Source organism: Stegostoma tigrinum, chromosome 7, assembly GCF_030684315.1.
Source record: "Stegostoma tigrinum isolate sSteTig4 chromosome 7, sSteTig4.hap1, whole genome shotgun sequence".
Taxonomy (NCBI): Eukaryota; Metazoa; Chordata; class Chondrichthyes; order Orectolobiformes; family Stegostomatidae; genus Stegostoma; species Stegostoma tigrinum.
Window position 1 is genome coordinate 291263 of NC_081360.1, and position 21338 is coordinate 312600.

A 21338-nucleotide genomic window follows, 5' to 3' on the forward strand; every position below is an offset into this window, starting at 1 on the left:
TGTTCCTTGAAGAAAAACAGAGTTTGGAAATTTGTCTTTTCGTCTAAATTGTGGTCAATTTTCAGTTGTGAAGAAACATGAACACAGGGAAAATGTATTCACCTCTTTAACTGCCTGAGGGGATTTAGAAACAGTGTCACCTTCCTCCTGGAAAGGGATCTTTTCCCTTGGGGTCTGATCTTTTATTCAATTAACTGACACCCAGCCGTTCACAACTATTATGCTTCTCTCCAGCAGAGGGCAGCGGGAGCTGGGTGGAAGTGAAGTCGGAGCAGAGAGGCAGTTGGGAAGGTAAGTGTTATTTAAGCACTTACCTCGCAGCCCCAGGTCCGACACAAGAGGGCCTCCCTCCTCCTCTAACCTAATTCAAAAGTCAACAGACTCGCAGCAGGAACAGAGGGAGCGTCGATCAGTGGCCTATAGGTGGGTTAGTCTCTGCTTTAAAGATTAGCAAATACCTACCTCGACCGGCGGAGCCCTCCATTCCTGTCCCAGCAGCAGAAAGAGTGGGAGCTCGAACCGAGAAGGACTCTCGTGTGTTGTTAAGGTAAGGCTTTTCAATTTACATCCTTGTGTATTGTGTAATTGATTAAAAATTTAATTCAATATTTGCGGCACATCCGGGAGGGGGAGAGTTACCTGGACACTTTGTTTCAGGAGTCAGTCACACCCGGTAGATTAAATAACTCAAATTCAGAAAGTGTTCAGGGACAAGGTGTGACTGTAAGTGAGGCAGGTAGGGGGATTCCGAGTTCAGGAGTGCAGGAGCCTCAGCCCTTGACCTTGAGCAACAGGTATGAGATCCTTGCGCCCTGTATGTTTGAGGAAAAGGACTGTGGACAGGATGAGCCAGCTGACCACGGCACCATGGCGCAGAACGTCATTCAAGACAGGGAACAAAAAGCAGTTGTTATAGGGGATTCTATAATTAGACGGACAGATCGTATCCTGTGCAAGCCGGATCGGGGGTCCCACATGGTGTGTTGCCTGCCTAGTGCCAGGGTGCAGGACATCTCTGACTGGGGTGAAAGGATATTGGAGCGGGAGGGTAAGGATCCAGTTGTGGTCCACGTTGGGACTAACAACATCAGCAAAGCTAGGGTAGAGGCCCTGTTCGGGATTATGAAGCACGAGGAAAGAAATGGAAGGACAGTTCCTCAAGGGTCATAATCTTCAGATTACTGCCTGAGCCACGTGACAATTTGCATAGGGAAAAGAAAGTTAGGGAAGTAAACACATGGCTAAGGGATTGGTGTGGGAAAGAGGGATTGCATTTCATGGGGCAATGGCATCAGTTTTGGAACTGGGGGGGGATCTGTACCATTGGGACGGTCTCCATCTGAACCGATCTGGAGCCAGTGTTCTAGCGAAAAGGATAAATAGGGTGGTCAGTAGGACTTTAAACTTCTGATTTTGGGGGAAGGGAAAGCTAAAGAGACAGGGAGTATGGAGTTAAATGGAAAGATAAGCCACAGGATAGTATGTGTAACGTGGATTTAAGCTCGAGGCAGACTAGGAATACAGCAAAAAGGAAGGATAGCTGACGACATCATAGGTTTTTCAATCTCTCTAATAATGTTAAGAAAGTTAGCATTAAGACACTTTATCTAAATGCTTGAAGTATTCGCAACAAAATAGATGAATTAACAGCATAAATCCTCTTGAAAGATTATGATGTGGTAGGCATCACAGAGACATGGTTGCAGGGAGTTCAGGACTAGCAGTTAAACATCCAGGGAGTCACAACATATCGACAAGACAGGGAGGTGGGCAGAGGGGGTGGGGTGGCCTTGTTAGTTAAGAATGAAATTAAATCTACGGCACTGAATGGCATAGCGTCAGAGGATGTGGAGTCTGTGTGGGTGGAGATGAGGAACCACAAAGGCAAAAAAAAAAACTACAATGGGAGTTAAGTACAGAACTCCTAACAGTGATCGAGACCAGGGGCGCAAGATGCACCGAGAAATAGATAGGGCATGTCAGAAAGGCTAGGTCACGGTGATCATGGGGGAATTCAATATGCTGGTGCACTGGGTGAATAACGTTGCCGGTGGATCCAGAGAAAGGGAATTCATGGAATATTTGCAGGATAGCTTTTTGGAACAGCTTGTGATGGACCCCACAAGGGAGCAGGCTATTCTGGACTTAATGCTATGTGATGAGCCAGACTTTACAAAAGATCTTAAAGTAAGGCAACACTTAGGAGGCAGCGATCATAATATGGTCGAGTTCAGTCTGCAGTTTGAAAGAGAGAAGGCAAAATCGGATGTAATGGTGTTACAGTTAAATAAAGGTAATTACAGGGGCAGGAGAGAGGAATTGACGAACATCGACTGGAAGCAGAGCCTAGTGGGGAAGACAGGAGAGCAACAAAGACAAGAGTTTCTGGGTGTAATTGAGAACACAGTACAGAGGCTCATCCCAAAGAAAAGAAAGATTATCCGGGGTGGGATTAGACAGCCATGGCTGACAAAGGAAGTCAGGAAATATATCAAAGAAAAAGAGACAGCCTATAAAGTGGCCAAGAACACTGGGAACTCAGAAGATTGGGAAGGCTACAAAAACAGACAGAGGATAACAAAGAGAGCAATAAGGAAGGTGAGGATCAAATATGAAGGCAGGCTAGCTAGTAATATTAGAAATGATAGTAAAAGCTTCTTTCAATACATAAGAAACAAACAAGAGGCAAAAGTAGATATTGGGCCATTCCAAACTGATGCTGGAAGGCTAGTGATGCGAGATAAGGAAATAGCTGAAGAACTTAATAAGTACTTTGCGTCAGTCTTCACAGTGGAAGACATGAGTAGGATGCCAACAATTAGGGGAGTCGGGGGCAGAGTTGAGTACGGTAGGCATTACAAAAGAGAAAGTGCTAGAAAAGCTAAAAGGTCTAAAATTTGATAAATCTCCTGACCCCGATGGACTACGTCCCAGAGTTCTGAGGGAGGTGGCTGAGGAAATGCTGGAGGCTTTGGTCGTGATCTTTCAAAAGTCACTGGAGTCAGGGAATGTCCCAAATGACTGGAAAAATTGCTGTTGTAACTCCCTTGTTTAAGAAAGGATCAAGGCAAACGATGGAAAATTATAGGCTGATTAGCCGTACCTCGGTAGTTGGTAAAATTCTAGAATCCATTGTCAAGGATGAGATTTCTAAATTCCTGGAAGTGCAGGGTCAGATTAAAATAAGTCAGCATGGTTTTAGTAAGGGGCGATCGTGCTTGGCAAACCTGTTAGAATTCATTAAAGAGGTAACAAGTATGTTAGACCAGGGAAACCCAGTAGATGTTATCTATCTAGACTTCCAAAAGGCCTTTGATATAGTGCCTCATGGGAGGCTGCTGAGCAAGGTGAGGGCCCATGGTGTTCGAGGTGAGCTATTGGCTTGGAATGAGGATTGGCTGTCTGACAGATGGCAGAGAGTTGGGATAAAAGACTCTTGTTTGGAATGGCAATCGTTGACGAGTGGTGTCCCGCAGGGTTCAGTGTTGCGACTGCAGCTGTTCACCTTGTATATTAATGATCTGAATGAAAGGCCTGGTGGTATTCTGGTGAAATTTGCTGATGATACGAAGCTAGGTGGACAGGCAGGTAGTACTGAGGATGTGGGGAGGCTGCAGAAAGACTTAGAAAGTTTAGGAGAGTGGTCCAGGAAATGGCTGATGAAATTCAATGTGAATAAATGTGAGGTTTTGCACTTTGGAAAAAAGAATACAGGAATGGACTGTTTTCTAAACGGTGAGAAAGGTCGTAAAGCAGAAGTACAAAGGGATCTGGGAGTGTTGGTTCAGGATTCTCTAAAGGTTAACTTGCAGGTAGAGTCCGTGATTAAGAAAGCAAATGTAATGTTGTCGTTTATCTCAAGAGGGTTGGAATATAAAAGCAGTGACGTGCTTCTGAGGCTTCATAAAGCTCTAGTTAGGCTCCATTTAGAATACTGTGTCCAATTTTGGGCTCCACACCTCAGGAAGGACATACTAGCCCTGGAGCGAGTCCAGCAGAGATTCACTTGGATGATCCCTGGAATGGTAGGTTTAATGTATGATGAATGGCTGAGGATCCTGGGATTGTACTCATTAGAGTTTAGAAGGTTGAGGGGAGATCTAATAGAAACTTACAAGATAATAGATGGCTTAGAAGGAGTGGACGCTGGAAAGTTGTTTCCGTTAGGCAGGGAGACTAGGACCCGTGGGCACAGCCTTAAAATTAGAGGGGGTAAATTTAAAACAGAAATGAAATGACATTTCTTCAGCCAGAGAGTGGTGTGTTTGTGGAATTCATTGTCATGGAGTGCAGTGGAGGCCGGTACATTTGGATGCCTTCAAGGCAGAGATCGACAAATTCTTGATCTCAGAAGGAATCAAGGGCTACTGGGAGAGTGCAGGGAAGTGGAGTTGAAATGCCCATCAGCCATGATTTAAAAGGCAGAGTGGACTTGATGGGCTGAATGGCCTGAGGTCCACTCCTATATCTTATGGTCTTATGGTCTTATGGTATTATTGCCTTATCAGTTCCAGATGGAATGGGTTGGATAAAAAGACAGAAACTGAGCAGGGGAATGCCAGTTCCAGAATGTTCTGGGGAATGTTGGTTACAGAATATGATGGCGTCACAAAGACCCACATCACAAAGGCTCTTCTGTCCATCAGTTTTGGTGAGACCCACTCAGCCTCGTGGTGAAAATCTCTCCTCAAACTCAACACAACTGCCAAACACAAATTAAAGGCATTGCCAGATCAGGTGACGTGGTCAGTTATCTCACATTCTCAATCCATCTCACAGAACCAGCCCAGACACCACAGACCCAGATGAAATATCTGTTCAGCATGGAGCAGTGTGCAGGCCAGGCTAGTGTCCTGCTCAATACAACCCAGCAATCTGTCCATTGGGACTCTGTGCAGTCCTCACCAGTCAAATAGATATCAGTCCAGCACGGGGAGCTGTGTAGACGTGATCTGTAAACTCGGAGCAGTTACTCTCCCAGCGTGTAGATCTGTACAGATCATCCCAGTGCAGTGCTCGGTAACGCTGTGTTAAATCCCTGCCCAGCCTGGGGAAAATTGCAGCCCATCCTGGAAGTGACAGGATGTGGGAGTCCCATTCATTTACAGCTCCATATCTTCAATGCACCATGACAAGGGGTGCCATGGTGAGGAATCATTGTAAGTACAAACAAATGCTGGGGGTGGTGTGGGCCATATACACAGAGGGTGAGGTTTTAGGGACAGTGTCATGGAAGGATGTGTTCACAAGTTTTACAAAGCTGAAATGTAAACATTTTGATAGCATCTTGCAACATGGGTCAGTTTTGCAGGAATGATGGGTGAATTGGATATTGCTGTGTGTTCGGATTACAGAGCGTTTTGAATGAGTTTTTTTTTGCATTTGTGACTGAGTCTGTTGAGCACAGTCTTTGGCTCATTGGGCTGAACCCAATAATAATTTGTCTCAGTGACATTTTAATTGAGCGTGACAGAGGGATAGTCTGCAGGAGGCCGAGCTAGTTTTCTGATGTTATCTCATCAAACTCCCCTCATTCTCTACCGACCCCAGCACATGCCATTCCTCTTATTCAATGCCAGCCTGATTCTCCCACCCCTCCTGGTTGGTAATCGTTCCTATCGCATGGATAGCCTGGGTATTCCATGACCCCTGACTCAGGTGCCATCTTTAAAAGGCCAATGGGCTCATAGTTTTGAGCCACCTTGCACAGTTTACCCCCGAGCCTGGCAGATAAGGAGCCATTGCTGCAAGATTTTTCAAAAGGGGCACGGAAGTGTTGCTCGATGGGCTAGTACAGAGAGTATCAATTCTCTTCCCAGACGAGTCCATGCCACCAGACCCACCAAGCATCGTTTGAGTTCACCCTCCAGCTCAGTGCAGTATGTGTGGTCTGAAGAAATGTCCAGCAACACAGGACAAGCAACAATAACCTTCCCCGCTCTGTCAGGGTAAGTGTCACCGTATTCTCGCTGCTCCGTCTATCTGTCTCCCTTTCTCTTGTGCTACCGCTACTCCCCTACACTGAAAACACTGCTTGGATTCAAGACTATTCACTGGCTCACTCCTGCCACCTCACCATTTGCCCCCAACCTGTACCATCACTAACATCAGGGCCACCCAATTTCACCCTCACTCCCTCCCTCCCATTCTCTCATTCCAGGGAAAACAGCATGGAATAGGACAGAAGCCAGGTTTTAGAGTGCCCGACATCTGTTCCGACGCCGGCCCCTGTCATGCAGAGAGGAGCCTGGTACGAGCCAGACAGAGCTGATGTATGACCCGTGTGGAGATTTTGAAACATTCCCGTCTCTCCAACCGAGTAAGGAGCAATATTCAGTGAAGGGTGATTCTCACTTTAAACCAACTGCGAGTTCCATTCCCACCTGAAATAGCTTAAAAACCATGCCCCTGATGCCATCTCCCTTTTATATCGAGCCGGTACAAATGGAATCCCCACGGTCTCGGTGGGCAGGAGGGTGGGCTCACAACACATCGTCCACACCAGCTCCCAGGAAGGGAGCACGGAGTCTCCCTCCTGCACCTCCTCCTTCAAACAGCTCAGATACTGAAATTAACCTGTAATATTTACTAGTCTCCCAACTTGTCCTTACATCTTCAATAATCAAGCATTGAAAATCTCACAGAGTCACAGTCCCCATGGAACAACTGAAATACTGTCACACTCACTGGAGAGAGCAAATACTGATGTACTCTTACAGAGTGAGTCAAATAATGAAATGTTGTCAACAGAACAACAGAAATGCAGACACACACCAGAGGGAGAAAATGAAATATTGACAAACCACAGAACAAGACAAATCCTGTTCGGCTCCCTTTATCTGTGTAAGTGTTTGTGTATTTGTGTGTGCATTTTTGTCTGTTTCTTTGGTGTTTGAAGTGATGCAATGCCACCCTCCGCTGGTCTGCACACGCCACTGCACAGGCAGTGGTAGAGGATGAGAACTATCAGGGCTGGGAGGGTGGGAATTCTCAACACCATCCATACTAATTTCTTATTTATAGGTTTACCTGAATATCTTTCAAAAATTGTAACTGCATCCACTCCCACCACTTTCTCTGGAAAGTCATTCCACCCATAAACGACTGTCTCTGGAAAATAATTACCCCTCATATATTTTTACAATCTTTACTCCTTTCAATGTCAAATACTCTCCTTGTCTTGAAATCCTTCACACTAGGTCAATACATCTGCGATTCAACTTGTCTGACCCCTCATGATTTAATAAACCTCTAGAAAGTTACCCCTCAATCTCCAACGCTCCAGTGAAAAAGTACCAGCCTACCCAGCCTCACCTTATAACTCAAACTATTCACTCCCAGCAACAGCTTCAGAAATGTCTTCTGAAGCTTCTCCTGCTTAATATTATCCTTCCTATATTAGTGCCACCAGAACTGGTTACAGTGCTCCAAAAGAGGCTTCCCCAATGTCCTGTGCAATGTCAATATGACGTCTGGTTCATGAACTCCACAGTCTGAGCAATGAAAGCTACATACGACGGGCCTTCTTAACCAGCCTGTCTGCATGTATCTCTGTTCTATAACACTACCAAAGGAACTACTTTTAATTCTGTAAGTCCTGCCCTTGTTTGTTTTACCAAAAAGCAAATCCTTGCGTTTATCCAAATTAAACACCATCTGCCACACCACAGCCCAGTGAGTGATATTCCCACGCACCACACTATGCCTTCATGTTTTGAATGACCCGCCTCTCTCCAGAAGACCTACAAACTCCAACCTTTATTTTCTCAAAGACCCTGAGCTTGGTTTGCCTCGTGCAGGCTGAAGGAGAAGGGAGGATTACAGACCAGCCAGTGGGAAGGAGATGCTGGAATGTAATTTGTTGCCTTGGAACATTCAAGGCTTGAGGAAGAGTGCAGTCACGCAGAGAGGCAAGAAGTAGTGATATGCAATACGGTCTTTTGGGGCCAGAAATTATACTTTTTTGTTGTGTCTGGTGTTCAGTAATAACATCTATACGACATCCTTCATACCACATTGTGTGTCTGAAGGATTTCTTTTCCGAACATCGCAGTCTGCAGATGATAGCCATTAAACTAGAAATTATAGCCAAGCAATTGAAGATGTCAATAGTTTATCTCGACGGCAAAGCAGACGCACTCAACATCCTGTAGTTGATGCAAATGTCTTGTATTTGTTTAACAATAAAAAATGTTCCCTGTGTAAATCAGTAAAATTAACCATAATTTAAGGAATCCAAACTTAGCTGAATGTTCGCACTTAAAAAGTGGCCCAAAATCTGGGCATAGTTTAGATATTGTGCAGTGGGTAGTGCCCGTGCCACTGAGGCAGAGCTTTGGATTGGATTCCCACCCCTGAACCTCTAATAATGTCCCCACCTCTGGAACAGAAGTTCTGGATTCAAGTCCTGCCTGCTTCAGAGGTATGTCACAGCATATCAGAACAGGTTGTTGAACAAACACACATGAGAATAATGTTGCAGATTCAGGGGCGATTGCAGTGTGGTGGCAGTGTCTCCACCTTTGGGCCCAAAGATCTAAATTCAAAACCCACACAGGTATTTCACAATATATCTGAACAAGTTGATTGAAATTATTTTAGAATTGTGACTTGATCGAGAAGGAATAGGTATCAGTTTTGAATTTCAGGATTTAAGCACGAGATGATAGAAAGCATAGCCCTTTGTCATGATTGAAGGCATGGACAGGTTGAATCATCAAGATCTTTTTTTTCCCCAGATTAAGGGAGTCCAAAGTTAGAAGGCATAACTTGAAGTTAACAGGGTAAAAACTTAAAAAGTACCTAACAAGCAACCTTTTCATGCAGAAGGTGATGCGTGTATGGAACAAATTGTCAGAGGAAGTTGTGGAGGGTGGTAAAAATAACATTTAAAAAGCAGAGAACTGGATGAACACAACAGGCCAAGCAGCATCAGAGGAGCAGGAGGGGTTGAGACCCTTCCTCAGAAATGCTATTATCTCTGTAACATTCAAAAGGCATCTGGAAGGGTACATGAATACGAAGGGTTTCGAGGGATCTGGGCCAAATGCTGGCAAATTAGACTAGAATAACTTAGGATATCTGGTCAACGTGGACAAGTTAGCCTGAAACGTTTGTTCCCATGCTGTACATCTTTATGATTCATTCATACAATTGATCCAGATCTCTTTGTAATTTTAGATAACATTCTTCCTTGTCCACTATAAAACCAATCTTGATGTCATCCGCAAACTTGCTGATGATGCCTTCAAAATTTCACACCGAAATCATTTTCATAAATGACAAACAAATCTATACCCAGCACCGATCTCTGTGGATCACCGCTGGTCGCAAGCTTCCAGTTTGAGAAACAACCCTCCACAACCACCCTGTCTTCTACAATTAAACAGAAATACACAGAAACACACAGGCATACAGAGACACAGACACCTTTGTGTCTTTAAGACAGAGATATAAGTTTTGATTAATAAGGTGATCAAGGGTTATGTTGAGAAGGCAGTAGAATTGCGTTGAGAAACATATTGAGCATGATCGAACAGCAGAACAGACTACTCCAGCGTCTGATGCTATATGGTCTGAAGCTATCAGGAATACTTTCCCATGAGACCAGTTGAGGCTGAGATTGATAAATATTTTACTGAACAGACTCAGCAGGAACGTCGGGTATGTTTGAGGGGACTGAATGGTAACATCTGCTCCTATTTGTTGTGCTCTTTAAAGAGGAGGTGACTTGCTGTGAGTTTAACACACTTTAAGGCGTCTCCTAACTAAGACTGAGATGAGGATATTGCTTTCCCTGTAATATTGTCCTGTCTGCAGTGTTCTTATCCACAGGGAACAATGAAGACTCGGTTATTGAAGATATTCTAAACTGAACTCAACTGACCTTTGATGGACAGGAGAGTCAATATTTATTCGGATGAAACAGGAAAGGCGTGTTCAACCATAAACAGATCATCCGTGATCTTTCCATTTTGAGCAGCAGACTTGAAGGTCCAAAGGGCCACCTCCAGTGCCTAGCTGATGTGTTGTTCTCTCGCTCCATCCCTTGATGATGTTACAGGGGTAAGGTAAGACCAATTCAATCAGTCAGGATTACTACAATGAGATACTACACCATTGGACACTGGTCTCCAGTCACACAATCAGCCATCTACTACCATCCTCTGTCTCCTGACAGTAAGTTGGTTTTGGTTCAAACTTTGCAAGTCAGTATGGGGGTCCCTGATTATTCGGCTCTGCTTGACATACTTGTATAATATCCAAGGATTCTCCCTCAATTTGTCTTCCAGCACTTTCCCATGCTCCTGTGCTAGTCTACCCACTCTGAGTGAAGAATTTGCTCCTTGTTGCAGTCTTAAATGACCTGCCCCTTATCCAGCCATTATTTCCCTTCAATGTGGAGTAGACAAGCAGGGAAATATTGTGTTTATTGCCAACGTGTCATATCTTTTGTTAATTTTCTACATTTCACTGCAATCACCTCTTATTCTTTGAAACTGTAGAGAACACAGGCCTCATCAGACAAACTTGCCATCTGAGGGATAAAGGTGGAGAATGTTTAATACACTTCTTCTGGGGTAACTATATTCTTTCTTAGATTGAAACACCAAAACTGTACATAACACTCAATGTACAGTTTCACTAGCACTCTCTGCAACTGCTGCAGGATGGCTTTACTTCAACATTCGAAATCACTTAAATGATCGCCAACCTAGCTTTTTACAAATATTCCTCCAAATATCCTTTTGAATTAATTTTATTTTCGAACTCACAATGTTAGCTCTTGCAGAAAGCCTTCTGCAAGTCCAAATATACGACATCCACTGGTATTGGTTCTCTATTGTCAATGCTGCAAGTAACCACTTCAAAAATTATCATGTTTGTCAAGCATGACTTCTCTTTCAGAAATGCATACTGATTCTCTCCATTTTTGTTTATAATTGCTAAATATTCAATATCACATCCTGTATCAGAGATTCCACCAGTTTCCTTACCAATATCAAGATAATTGGATTGCAGTTCTCCACACTATCCCTTCTTCCCTTTGTAAATTGTATGATAATGTTTACAAACTTCCAGCTATCTACAATGGCTTCCACCCTTTGCAGAATGTACAGCAAAATAAAACACAGTTGTCAACATTGCAATTAATAACTATTGTTGCTTTCTTTTCCTGACATTTTGGAGTGAAGTACGTCTGGTCCATCAGACTTAACAATGCTCAATCCAGCTGCATTTCAAAATACTGAGATGTTAATGTGATAACATCCCATTGATTTCTATGCTTCTATAAATTAAAGTCTTTTATCTGCATTTCATTCCTATGCAGAGACTTTAATTTATAGAAGTAAACTCTTATCTAACGACACATCGGTATGCAGACACTACCCTGAAGCTTCCTGCCCAGCTAGGAATTTAGTGTAAATCTTTTGTAACTCCTTTTCTTCTCACACATCGGTATACAGACACTGTCTTAAGCTTCCTGACTGAATTAAAATCCGAATCAAACCGTTTCAAATAGGGGTAGGTGGGGAAAATTTGTAAAGGTGTGAAACCTCTGAAGCATGTAACTTCTGTTGCTGACAAAGGGGCCAGGGCACTGACTTTGTTCTAGCCAGACACACTGGCAACTTGAAATCAGAATCTGTCCCAGACAGCAACTCAAAATCGCCTACTGCCATTAGCAGCTACTTCACTAGCAATCTATACTACATCCTGGTCTTTTATGTTGTTGATGTAATAATTGTTTGATATCCTGTTTTTGTCTGTTGTAGTCATTGTTTTACGTATCATGCCATTGTAAATTGTGAAATTGTTTTATGTATCTTGTCTTTTGTACGTATAAAAAGCAGGGACTGTCCGCTGCTCAGGGAGAATTACTTGCGAGACTCTGCACTCTGTGCCGGCTTGAGTACAGTGATTCTCCACAGCTTGTAATTGGTAATAAAAGGAATTGTGTTTTTCTAAACAGGTCAGTGTCTTGTTATTGCAGCAAGTCCGTGAGGGTCTCCAAAAACGAACTTGACATTTGGCGCAAGAGCAGGGTTCCAACACGTACAGCAGTCTCACGTGGAGGGCTGAATAAGTGATTGCTCGAGTGTCAGTGGAGTGAGACGGACGGGCCTGCAAGGTACGATTCAGCTTGGTCTCTCTCACTAACCTGCCATCCGTGCGACCCCTCGTCCCTGCGCGTCTCTGCACTGACGGAACCCGAGACAACTCACGGTGTTGAACACTGCTAAATCCTAACGCCTGGATGTTCGAGTCCCCAGGTGAGTAAAGAAATCCGGGAGGTTCGAGTCCCCTGGTGGCTGGGATTGGAGTCCCCAGGTCAGTTAACTGGTAATATTTAAAATCCGGGAGGATAGATTTCACCCGGTGACCGGGGGTGAAATCCTGTGTCAGGCAATAGGGAAAAGGTAGGGCGTTTAGTGTAAGACCTAGGTACCGTGTAGTTAGTGTCTGTCTGTTTCAACCACACTGCCTTAGACCGGTTGTTATGAGGGGAAATCCCCCACGCAAAGGTCAGGACCCTGAAGTGGGTGTTGAGACCAAGACACTGCAGTAGTATATAGGGATAGTAAAAAGTGAAGCGCTAATAAAAAAAAAGCAAAGGGAAAAAATGGGAAAAACACTGGATAAATCAGGTGTCGGCACTTCTTTACATCGATTATGCCGGGATAATCCAGAAAATGAAGTACAGTACAGACGTCTGTCAGCATGCTTAAACAAAAGATTGGGAAATGAGAACTGGCCATTGGGGAGAACACGGGATATAGATCTATGCACTAAAGCAGAAGAGGCACTGGAAAGGGTTAATGTCATTCTGGAGAAAGAGAGCTGAGGAGCTGCCTGAAAAATCAAAACTGGCCAGTTGGGTGGTTAATGCACGTAGGAGAGGGATCAGGGCCTGTGATAACGAGGGGAAACCAAAAACTTGGGAAGTTTTAAAACTGCAGTGTGAGGATCATGAGACGAATGAAAGGGAAAGAGTTAACCAAAAAAGACAGGAGAGAGAACAGCGAGACAAAGAACGGGGGCTAGAGCGGCAGGCCGCATTGACAGAAAACAAAAAATCGGAGGTACCTCCTGACATATCTGGCGTGCCGATGTTGTTCCAAATTAATGACACGGATGAGCAAGACCGAGGAGGACTGGGGAAGGCATCCCCCTGCCTCATCGGGACTGCTACCCCCTCCAGAACGCTACCCGTCCTTGGCCAATCTACATCTGCAGGCACCCCAACACTGCCATCAGTCCCAGCAACTGCCACCGTACGATGCCCAAACTAAACCTCCCATAGAATCTCCAAGCCCTTCAGTAGGCAGCCCACATGGATCCCCTGGCAAGCCCACGGCTTGTACAGGCCCTACCTCCTGTCATACTAGATCTAAAACAAAACAGGGAAACAGGAAACAGGGCGCAGACCAGAGGGCCAGTGAACAAAAGGAGGGATGACAGGATTCTTTTAACGCAGAAGAGATGCCCCGGAAAACAAAATTCCCGGGTGCAGCCTACTTGACCCTTTAACACATGTTTACTGTTTCCTAGCGACTCCACAAGTAGCGAAGAATATGATAGTCCCAACTCACATGCAGAGGATAGTGAATGTGAGGACAGAGTTTGGAAGAGACCCTTGAATAGCCATCCCCAAAGAAGGACCCCTGTTAGAAAAAAATCACCGGCAATTCCCTAATCGCACGGTCCCTCACCCGAACCCAAAACAAGGGGGTCAAAATGCAATGCAAGTCGATGCCCCTTGGAAGCCACAAAAGATGTGTTCAATTATGTCAAGGACCCCTGATCGAAAGACTATCCCATAAGAATTTATATAGATTACACCCTGGGCACTATTCAAATGCACCAAGCCACCCCACCCCCAAGCTCTCTTTAGCCTGTGCTGCATCCATGCTGCGCTCTCCAGCCCTGGGGGTCAGTCCCAGGAACCTGACCTCCCTCAACCCTATCTGTGCCGCCTTAGGGTTTACCTTCAACTGGCTCTTGCACAGGAGTTGTAACAACTCACTCAGGAGGGGGCCATATTCCTCACTATTGTCTGTGAACAACAGGATGTCATCCACGTACTGTACAAGCCTGTGTGGCTCACTGAAATCTTTTAAACAGTCTGCCATACACTGGTGGAGAATGCTGGGGCTAGAGTGGAAACCCTGTGGCAGACAGCTCCACGTGTACTGTTGTCCTGTAAAAGTAAATGCGAATTTGTACGGGTCCTGCCGAACCGGGATAGACCAGAAACCATTCGAAATATCCAGCACTGTGAAATTCCACCCCCACCCCCCTCCCCGCTTTAAGGCAGGAGAGCGCCTTTCCATCAATGGCACATGCCGTTGTTTTGAAATTTACAACCACTTCTCCAGGTCATGGATACCTCTTGAAACTGCCGGTTGCGGCTTCTCCCACAGCTGTGGCCCCGGTGGGTCCTAGGGCCCACCTGCAACATTAATTTTTTTTTCCAAGAATTTCTGATTTTTGTGTATGGTAAATTTGGTTAATTTTTTTAGCATATATAAATCCAACTCTTGCTTGGTAATTTTTTAAACGAACTGGAGTTTTCTCCCCCTCCTGCCACACTCGAAGTTCAGGACACCATTGCAATGTTAGTGCCCATACTGCCTCCCTGGTTCAGTTTGGTAAATGGGATATGGTGAAACTGTGCAAATGAGACATGACACGGGGCAGAGATTCCTCCTGTGCACTCACCCTGTTGCCCTTCTTCCTGACTGATAGCAATCATCATGCGGAGTGGGGATTGAAACTGCCCTACCCCGTGTGGTACTACATCACTTACACACGCACAGACATCATACTGAAACTGACAGGTTTACAATAGGCCCTTTTAACTTGAAGTATAACGATCAGTTGCCTACTACTCTATCCGCCTGGATACTGTTGCTCAGGGGTCACCCCCTTGTTCCCAGATTCTCCCCGCGATTTACTCCTTAGTCACTGCAGGCTCAAATGTTACACTCTACCAGCCTCTTACCGTCTGTACCTCACATGCCATCGCGGCCCTTCTCACCTCTCACCAGACCCAACACCTTACCCAGCCGCGATGGAGTTGCTATGAGGTCTCACACCTTAACAATTCCCTCCTGACATTCTCTTTCTGCTCCACTATTAACCCAGCCTCATTTTTGAGCGATCCCCCTGATGACCTCTTAGAACCCCCACATGACTGCCTATTGAGGAACAAATTTCTAACCTCTCCACGCCCGGCCCTTACTGCTGCCCCACTCCCTTCTCCGGACCTAGTATGGATTTTTAATGTGCTCAGGTACACCCATCCAGGATTCCCTGTCTGTTGAAAATCTCCAGGCAATCCTCCTCCCTAAACAGTTTCGCACTTAAAATGAAACAATTGACTATTATCAAATGCGCTGCCCATGCCTCTGTTGATACTATAGTTACTCGGGGCAACGCTCGGGCTGATCTGGCTGCTAAACAGGCTGCTGCAGACCAAATTTTTATTATGTCATCTATGAACAAGCAGGCGGTAAATCGCATGCCTTCAGACACGGCGGGCATGCCAGATATGGTCACTGTTCGGCACTTACAGGGGGACGCCCCTGCTTCTGAAAAGAATATTTGGAAGGCGCATGGATGTTTACATTCTGCATCCTCAGGCCTTTGGGTTACCCCAGTCGGCCAAGTGTGTGTATCTGATACTTTATTACCTATGCTTGTTGACAGTCTGCATTCTGACACCGACCTTGGCAAGGAGGGAATGAGTGGTATTATGCTTCGTACCTGGTGGCAACCTAGACTGACTGAGGCAGCCCAGTCTCGTGTAGCATCTTGTCCCACATGCCAGCAAAACAATGTTGTTCAGTGGGTGAGATGCTCACCAGGAAAATCACCCTTGCCAGCTGGACCGTTTGAATGCATTCAGCTAGATTTTATTGAACTGTCACGCACAAACTGTTACAAATATTGACTTGTCATTGTAGATGTATTCAGTAGGTGGATAGAGGCTTTCCCAACGACAAACAACAAAGCCTCAACAGTAGTAAAACTGTTACTAACCAAAATAATACCAAGGTTTGCAGTACCGCGACAAATTAGTTTGGACAACGGCCCTCACTTTGTAGGGAAAATTAACAAGGAACTGTGTGGTACATTACACATCCAACAACAATTCCACTGTGCCTACCACCCTCGGGCAGCAGGGATAGCAGAGAGAGCGAATGGAACACTTAAAACTAAACTGACCAAGTTGACATCAGAAACTGGCCTTAATTGGTTAAAGGTTTTGCCACCAGCCTTGTATCACATGCGAATAACACCCCACTCTACTACTGGGCTCTCAGCAGCGGAAATAGTCTATGCCGACCCAGCAGAACACCATGGGATGCCAGTACCAGCCCACCCACCAAAACTGACCTAAATGTGATGGGAGAAGAAATGCTAAGGTACTATCGACAACTAACATCGTCTTGAAAATTTCTCCATTCGCAGGTGAAGTGCGCCTTCGGACCACCTCCGCAGACACCGGAACAAGACCTCGAGATTCAGGATCAATCTACTTGGCCGCAGATTGGAGATTTTGTACTTGTCCGGGAATGGGATCGCCCCAAGCTTGGACCAAGGTGGACAGGACCATACCAAGTGTTTCTTCAGACTCCGACAGCTCTTAACGTTAAAGGACAGAATCGCTGGATCCACTTAAGTGGCTGTAAATGATGGATTTCCTCATCGACGTGCAGTTAACCATTGGACTGAGTGTTATTCTGCCCACGCATGGCCAGCAGGACAATCTGTTTTAAAGAACACACATCCGGCTGCACGGGAATCGGACAGCATGTTACCCGCTAGCATGGTCTGTAGAAGCATTATTTGTGGCAACACCTGCCTGGAACCCTAGTCAGCTTTATGAAATAGAGTATTCCGGTAAGCCTTGCCAAGGGGAGAGGGGAACTTGTACAGGGGTGTGCAGGGTACATGTGTGCAACTGGTAGTTAGTGGTCTCTCTGGTTGTGGGGACACTCGACCTGGGCATGGGAAGGAAGGGGCTAGCTATACAGGTCCCAACAGCTATCTGTTTTGCTTTAATGGAACCCGGACTTGTTGTGTGCCTGTTGTGGTTACTAATCACCCCCATAATGTTTCCTGGCCCCAGCGGTGAGTAAGGAGAAATTGCACCACAATAGGAGGATTGTTGAACTGCCCCTGCTTGAAATCTAAGCCCATAACTGTGACCCCGGGCATACAGTGGACTTGTGGGGATTGCAATAGCACTCATGTAAAAACAGACTATGGCTCATTTCCATTTAACTCCGCAAATTTCAATCCACATCGGGGTCAGTCCTCCTGGCATAGCTGTCAAGAAATATGTGAGTCTGTTTGCGTTCTTAACGAGACCTTCACTGCTGCCACTCCAACCCTGCCGGTGCTGTTTGCTGTTGGGACCATTGGGCCCCTCACGGCCCCTTGTCCCCAACAAGCACAAATTCAACGGCGAATTGTCACACACTTCCTGACCCGGGAGTTTTGCGCTGCCTGGCAGAACCCAGTTGCCCTGGGCTCTTCCTTAGGACACGGCTTCCTGGGAACTGTCGGCTTGGGAGGCTCCCCTGGGTTGGTGGCCACAAAAGAAAATGCGAAACTACCTTGTATGTGGACTCACCGCCCTGGGGAACAGCAGAATGACGGCATTGGAGGCAGTCAACCAGGAACAGGCTGAACTTCGGCTCTATGCTCAGCAAACCCAGTATGCAGTGAACTATCAGCTGGCTCAGCAAGGAGGAGTATGTACTATTATCGGGGACAAGTGCATTACCCACGTCACCGAGACCTATAACATTTCCCAGGCTATCCAAGCCATACAGGGGCAGTTGGAACAGCACAGTGAGGGACCCCGGCCTGGACAGGGTTTGTTGGGATGGCTTATGGGTGGTTCTTGGGGATCATATTTGCTGCATGGGTTAGTTGTTCTAGTGGTTTTCATAGATACCTGCTGTACATTTATGGCATGCCTGAGCCCTTGCTGCAGATTTGTGTTTGACAGGCTGGCAGCTCCCCTCTCATCTGCATTTTTTTCCTATGCAGAGACTTTAATTTATAGAAGTAAACTCTTATCTACCTACACTGCCCTGAAGGTTACTGCCCAGCTCGGAATTCAGGGAAAAGCTTTCGTAACTCCTTACCTTCTCACACATTGATATGCAGACACTGTCTTAAGCTTCCTGACTGAATTAAAATCCGAATCAAACTGTTTCAAATCGGCGTAGGTGGGGAATATTTGTAAAGGTGTGAAACCTCTAAAGCATGTAACTTCTGTCACTGACAAAGGGGCCAGGGCACTGATTTTGTTCTAGCCAGACACACTGGCAACTTGAAATCACAATCTGTCCCGGACAACAACTCGAAGTCGCCTCCTGCCATTAGCAGCCACTTCACGAGCAATCGATACTCTATCCTGGTCTTTTATGTTCTTGATGCAATACTTGTTTGGTATCCTGTCTTTGTCTGCTGCAGTAGCTGTTTCATGAATCATGCCTTTTGTAAATTGTGAAATTGTTTTATGTATCATGTCTTCTGTAAAGTATAAAAAAGCGGGGACTGTCCGCTGCTCGGGGTGAATTACTTGCGAGACTCTGCACTCTGTGCCGGCTTGAGTACACGGATTCTCCACAGCTAGTACTTGCTTCGTAATAAAAGGACCACAAAATGTGAGGCTGGATGAACACAGCAGCCAAGCAGCATCTCAGGAGCACAAAAGCTGACGTTTCGGGTCTAGACCCTTCATCAGAGGCCCGAAACGTCAGCTTTTGTGCTCCTGAGATGCTGCTTGGCTGCTGTGTTCATCCAGCCTCACATTTTGTTGTCTTGGATTCTCCAGCATCTGCAGTTCCCATTATCTCTGGTAATAAAAGGATTTGTGTTTTTCTAAACAGGTCAGTGTCTTGTTATTGCAGCAAGTCCGTGAGGGTCTCCGAAAACGAACCTGACAATACTATCTTGTCATTGACATGAATTGACTTTGTCATTAGTTACAAAAGTGCCATCATAGCACTTTGTGTTTCTGGGAGATTTTCTGGATCTTCTTTCATGAAGACAGATGCAAAGTAACTGGTTAGTTTATCTGCTATTTCCCTGTTCTCCACAATAAATTCTCCTGTCCCCGTTGCTAATCTTCCTTGTATAGCCTTGCTTTTTTAAAAGAATAGATATTAAATTTAGGCAGACTTTGTGGTTCCTATTCTTTTGCATTCCAGTTCTGTTTTTGATTTCCTTATCACCTTCGGGGCCATTCTTTTCTGGGTCATCAATTTCCCAGGTTTCTCAGGTTTCCCCAATATCTGGAATTCCTCTGAAACCACTGCCGTTAATTTAATACAATCTTTAGTTTTTTTTAATGTTGACAAACGTTGAGTTGTCTTCTCTTTCTTTGCTGTTTGTACCTTAGGGAAATATATGTATTTTTCAGTCTTTGTGCAGTATTTGAGATCTGAATGGTTTATGGTTATTCTAATTATTGTGTCCTTATGTCTCAAAAGAGTTGGCAATTTGATGTTAGGCGAATACATTTTTACCGTAACAGGCCCCCACTGAAATAAGGATGTCCTTTCCTCTTTTTTGTTGTGTTATCTGTGGTACCCTCATCCACAGGAAGCAGGGTAGGCTCGGTTATTGAAGATATTATGATCTGGATGAAGGGACTGTGGGCATTATAGCGAAGTTTGCCAGTGATACGAAGATAGTTGGACAGGCAGGTAGTACTGAGGAGGTGGGGAAGCTGAAGAAAGTTTCAGACAGTTTAGGAGAGTGGGCCAGGAAATGGCTGATGAAATTCAATGTGAGGTTTTGCACTTTGGAAAAAAGAATACAGGCATGGACTATTTTCTAAAAGGTGAGAAAATTCGTAAAGCATAAGTACAAAGGGATCTGGGAGTGTTGGTCCAGGATTCTCCTAAAGGTTAACTTGCAGGTAGAGTCTGTGATTAAGAGAGCGAATGTAATGTTGTCGTTTATCTCAAGAGAGTTGGAATATTAAAGCAGCGATGAGCTTCTGAGACTTTATAAAGCTCTAGTTAGGCCCTGTTTAGAATACTGTGTCCTGTTTTGGGCCCCTCAGGAAGGACATAAGAGCCCTGGAGCGTGTCCAGCGGAGATTCACTTGGATGATCCCTGGAATGGTCGGTTTAACATATGATGAATGGCTAAGGATCCTGGGATTGCACTCATTAGAGTTTAGAAGGTTGAGAGGAGATCTATTAGAAACTTACAAGATAATGTATGGCTTAGAAGGGGTGGACGCTGGGAAGTTGTTTCCATTAGGCGGGGACAGTAGGACCCGTGGGCACAACCTTAAAATTCAGCCAGAGAGTGGTGGGCTTGTGGAATTCATTGCCACGGAGTGCAGTGGAGGCCAGGACGTTGAATGCCTTCAAGGCAGAGATCGACAAATTCTTGATCTCACAAGGAATCAAGGGCTACCGGGAGAGTGCAGGGAAGTGGAGTTGAAATGCCCATCAGCCATGATTTAAAAGGCAGAGTGGACTTGATGGGCTGAATGGCCTTACTTCCACTCCTATGTCTTATGGTCTTATATTCATGGCTGATCTCGGCTGATCTTTACTCGACTGGACAGTCGATGTTCATTGAGGAAAAAGGTAGGAAAGGATGGTCAGACACATTCAAATGGTCAGACACAATCTGATCAGCCAATAGCAACCAACTGCTGCCCCTAACTGATGCACTGTTCTCTCAAATCACCCCTCACGGCTGTTACAGAGTACAGGACCACTCCATCCTGCTGATCAGGATCATTACATATAATCCGTATTCTCCATGGAGGTCAGAAGCTGGTGTGAATTGTTAACTGATGTCGAACGAACGTATTGTGGCTACTGCTGGGATTGCAGATACTGTAGCTTTCACTGCAGGATCACACACCAGCTGCACATTAATGTGGTGAGACTCAATTCAAAGCCTTGGCTTTTCTCGCGCGCTCTCTCTCTCGCGTGCTGTCTCTCTCGTGCGCTCTCTCTCTCTGACATAATGATAGCCCACAACCCTCAAGTTTCAATGCTATCACCTTTTATTTTCTCTAATCTTCACTCACTTCTCATGGTACCATCACACCAGAGATTAGCCTGGTGAAGATCCTTTGCATTCTCTCTGCAGCAAGGATATAATTCCTGATAAAAGAGAGCAAATCTGTCCGAAATTACCAAACTACTGCCTCCGTAACACTCTCAGGTTGATCACAATGGTTTGTTTTCCTACTTATCCATCTACTAAGCACACAAGAACAGGAGGCAACAATGTGACCTTACATTCTGTCCACACTGCCCTATATCAAGAGCATATCA

The 21338-nt window shown here is 45.2% G+C and overlaps 1 long non-coding RNA gene across 5 annotated transcripts; it reads left to right on the forward strand.

The window, feature by feature from the left end:
• Positions 1-297: 297 nt before the first annotated feature.
• LOC132209798 (uncharacterized) lies at positions 298-18707 on the forward strand. Of its 5 annotated transcripts, XR_009445885.1 has the most exons (5): positions 298-547; positions 5820-5948; positions 9820-10070; positions 11975-12133; positions 16480-18707. It is a non-coding gene; the product is annotated as an uncharacterized LOC132209798 (long non-coding RNA). The 5 variants fall into 5 exon arrangements; XR_009445883.1 differs by lacking the exon at positions 5820-5948 and having other exon boundaries at positions 11975-12275; XR_009445881.1 differs by lacking the exon at positions 5820-5948.
• Positions 18708-21338: the final 2631 nt, after the last annotated feature.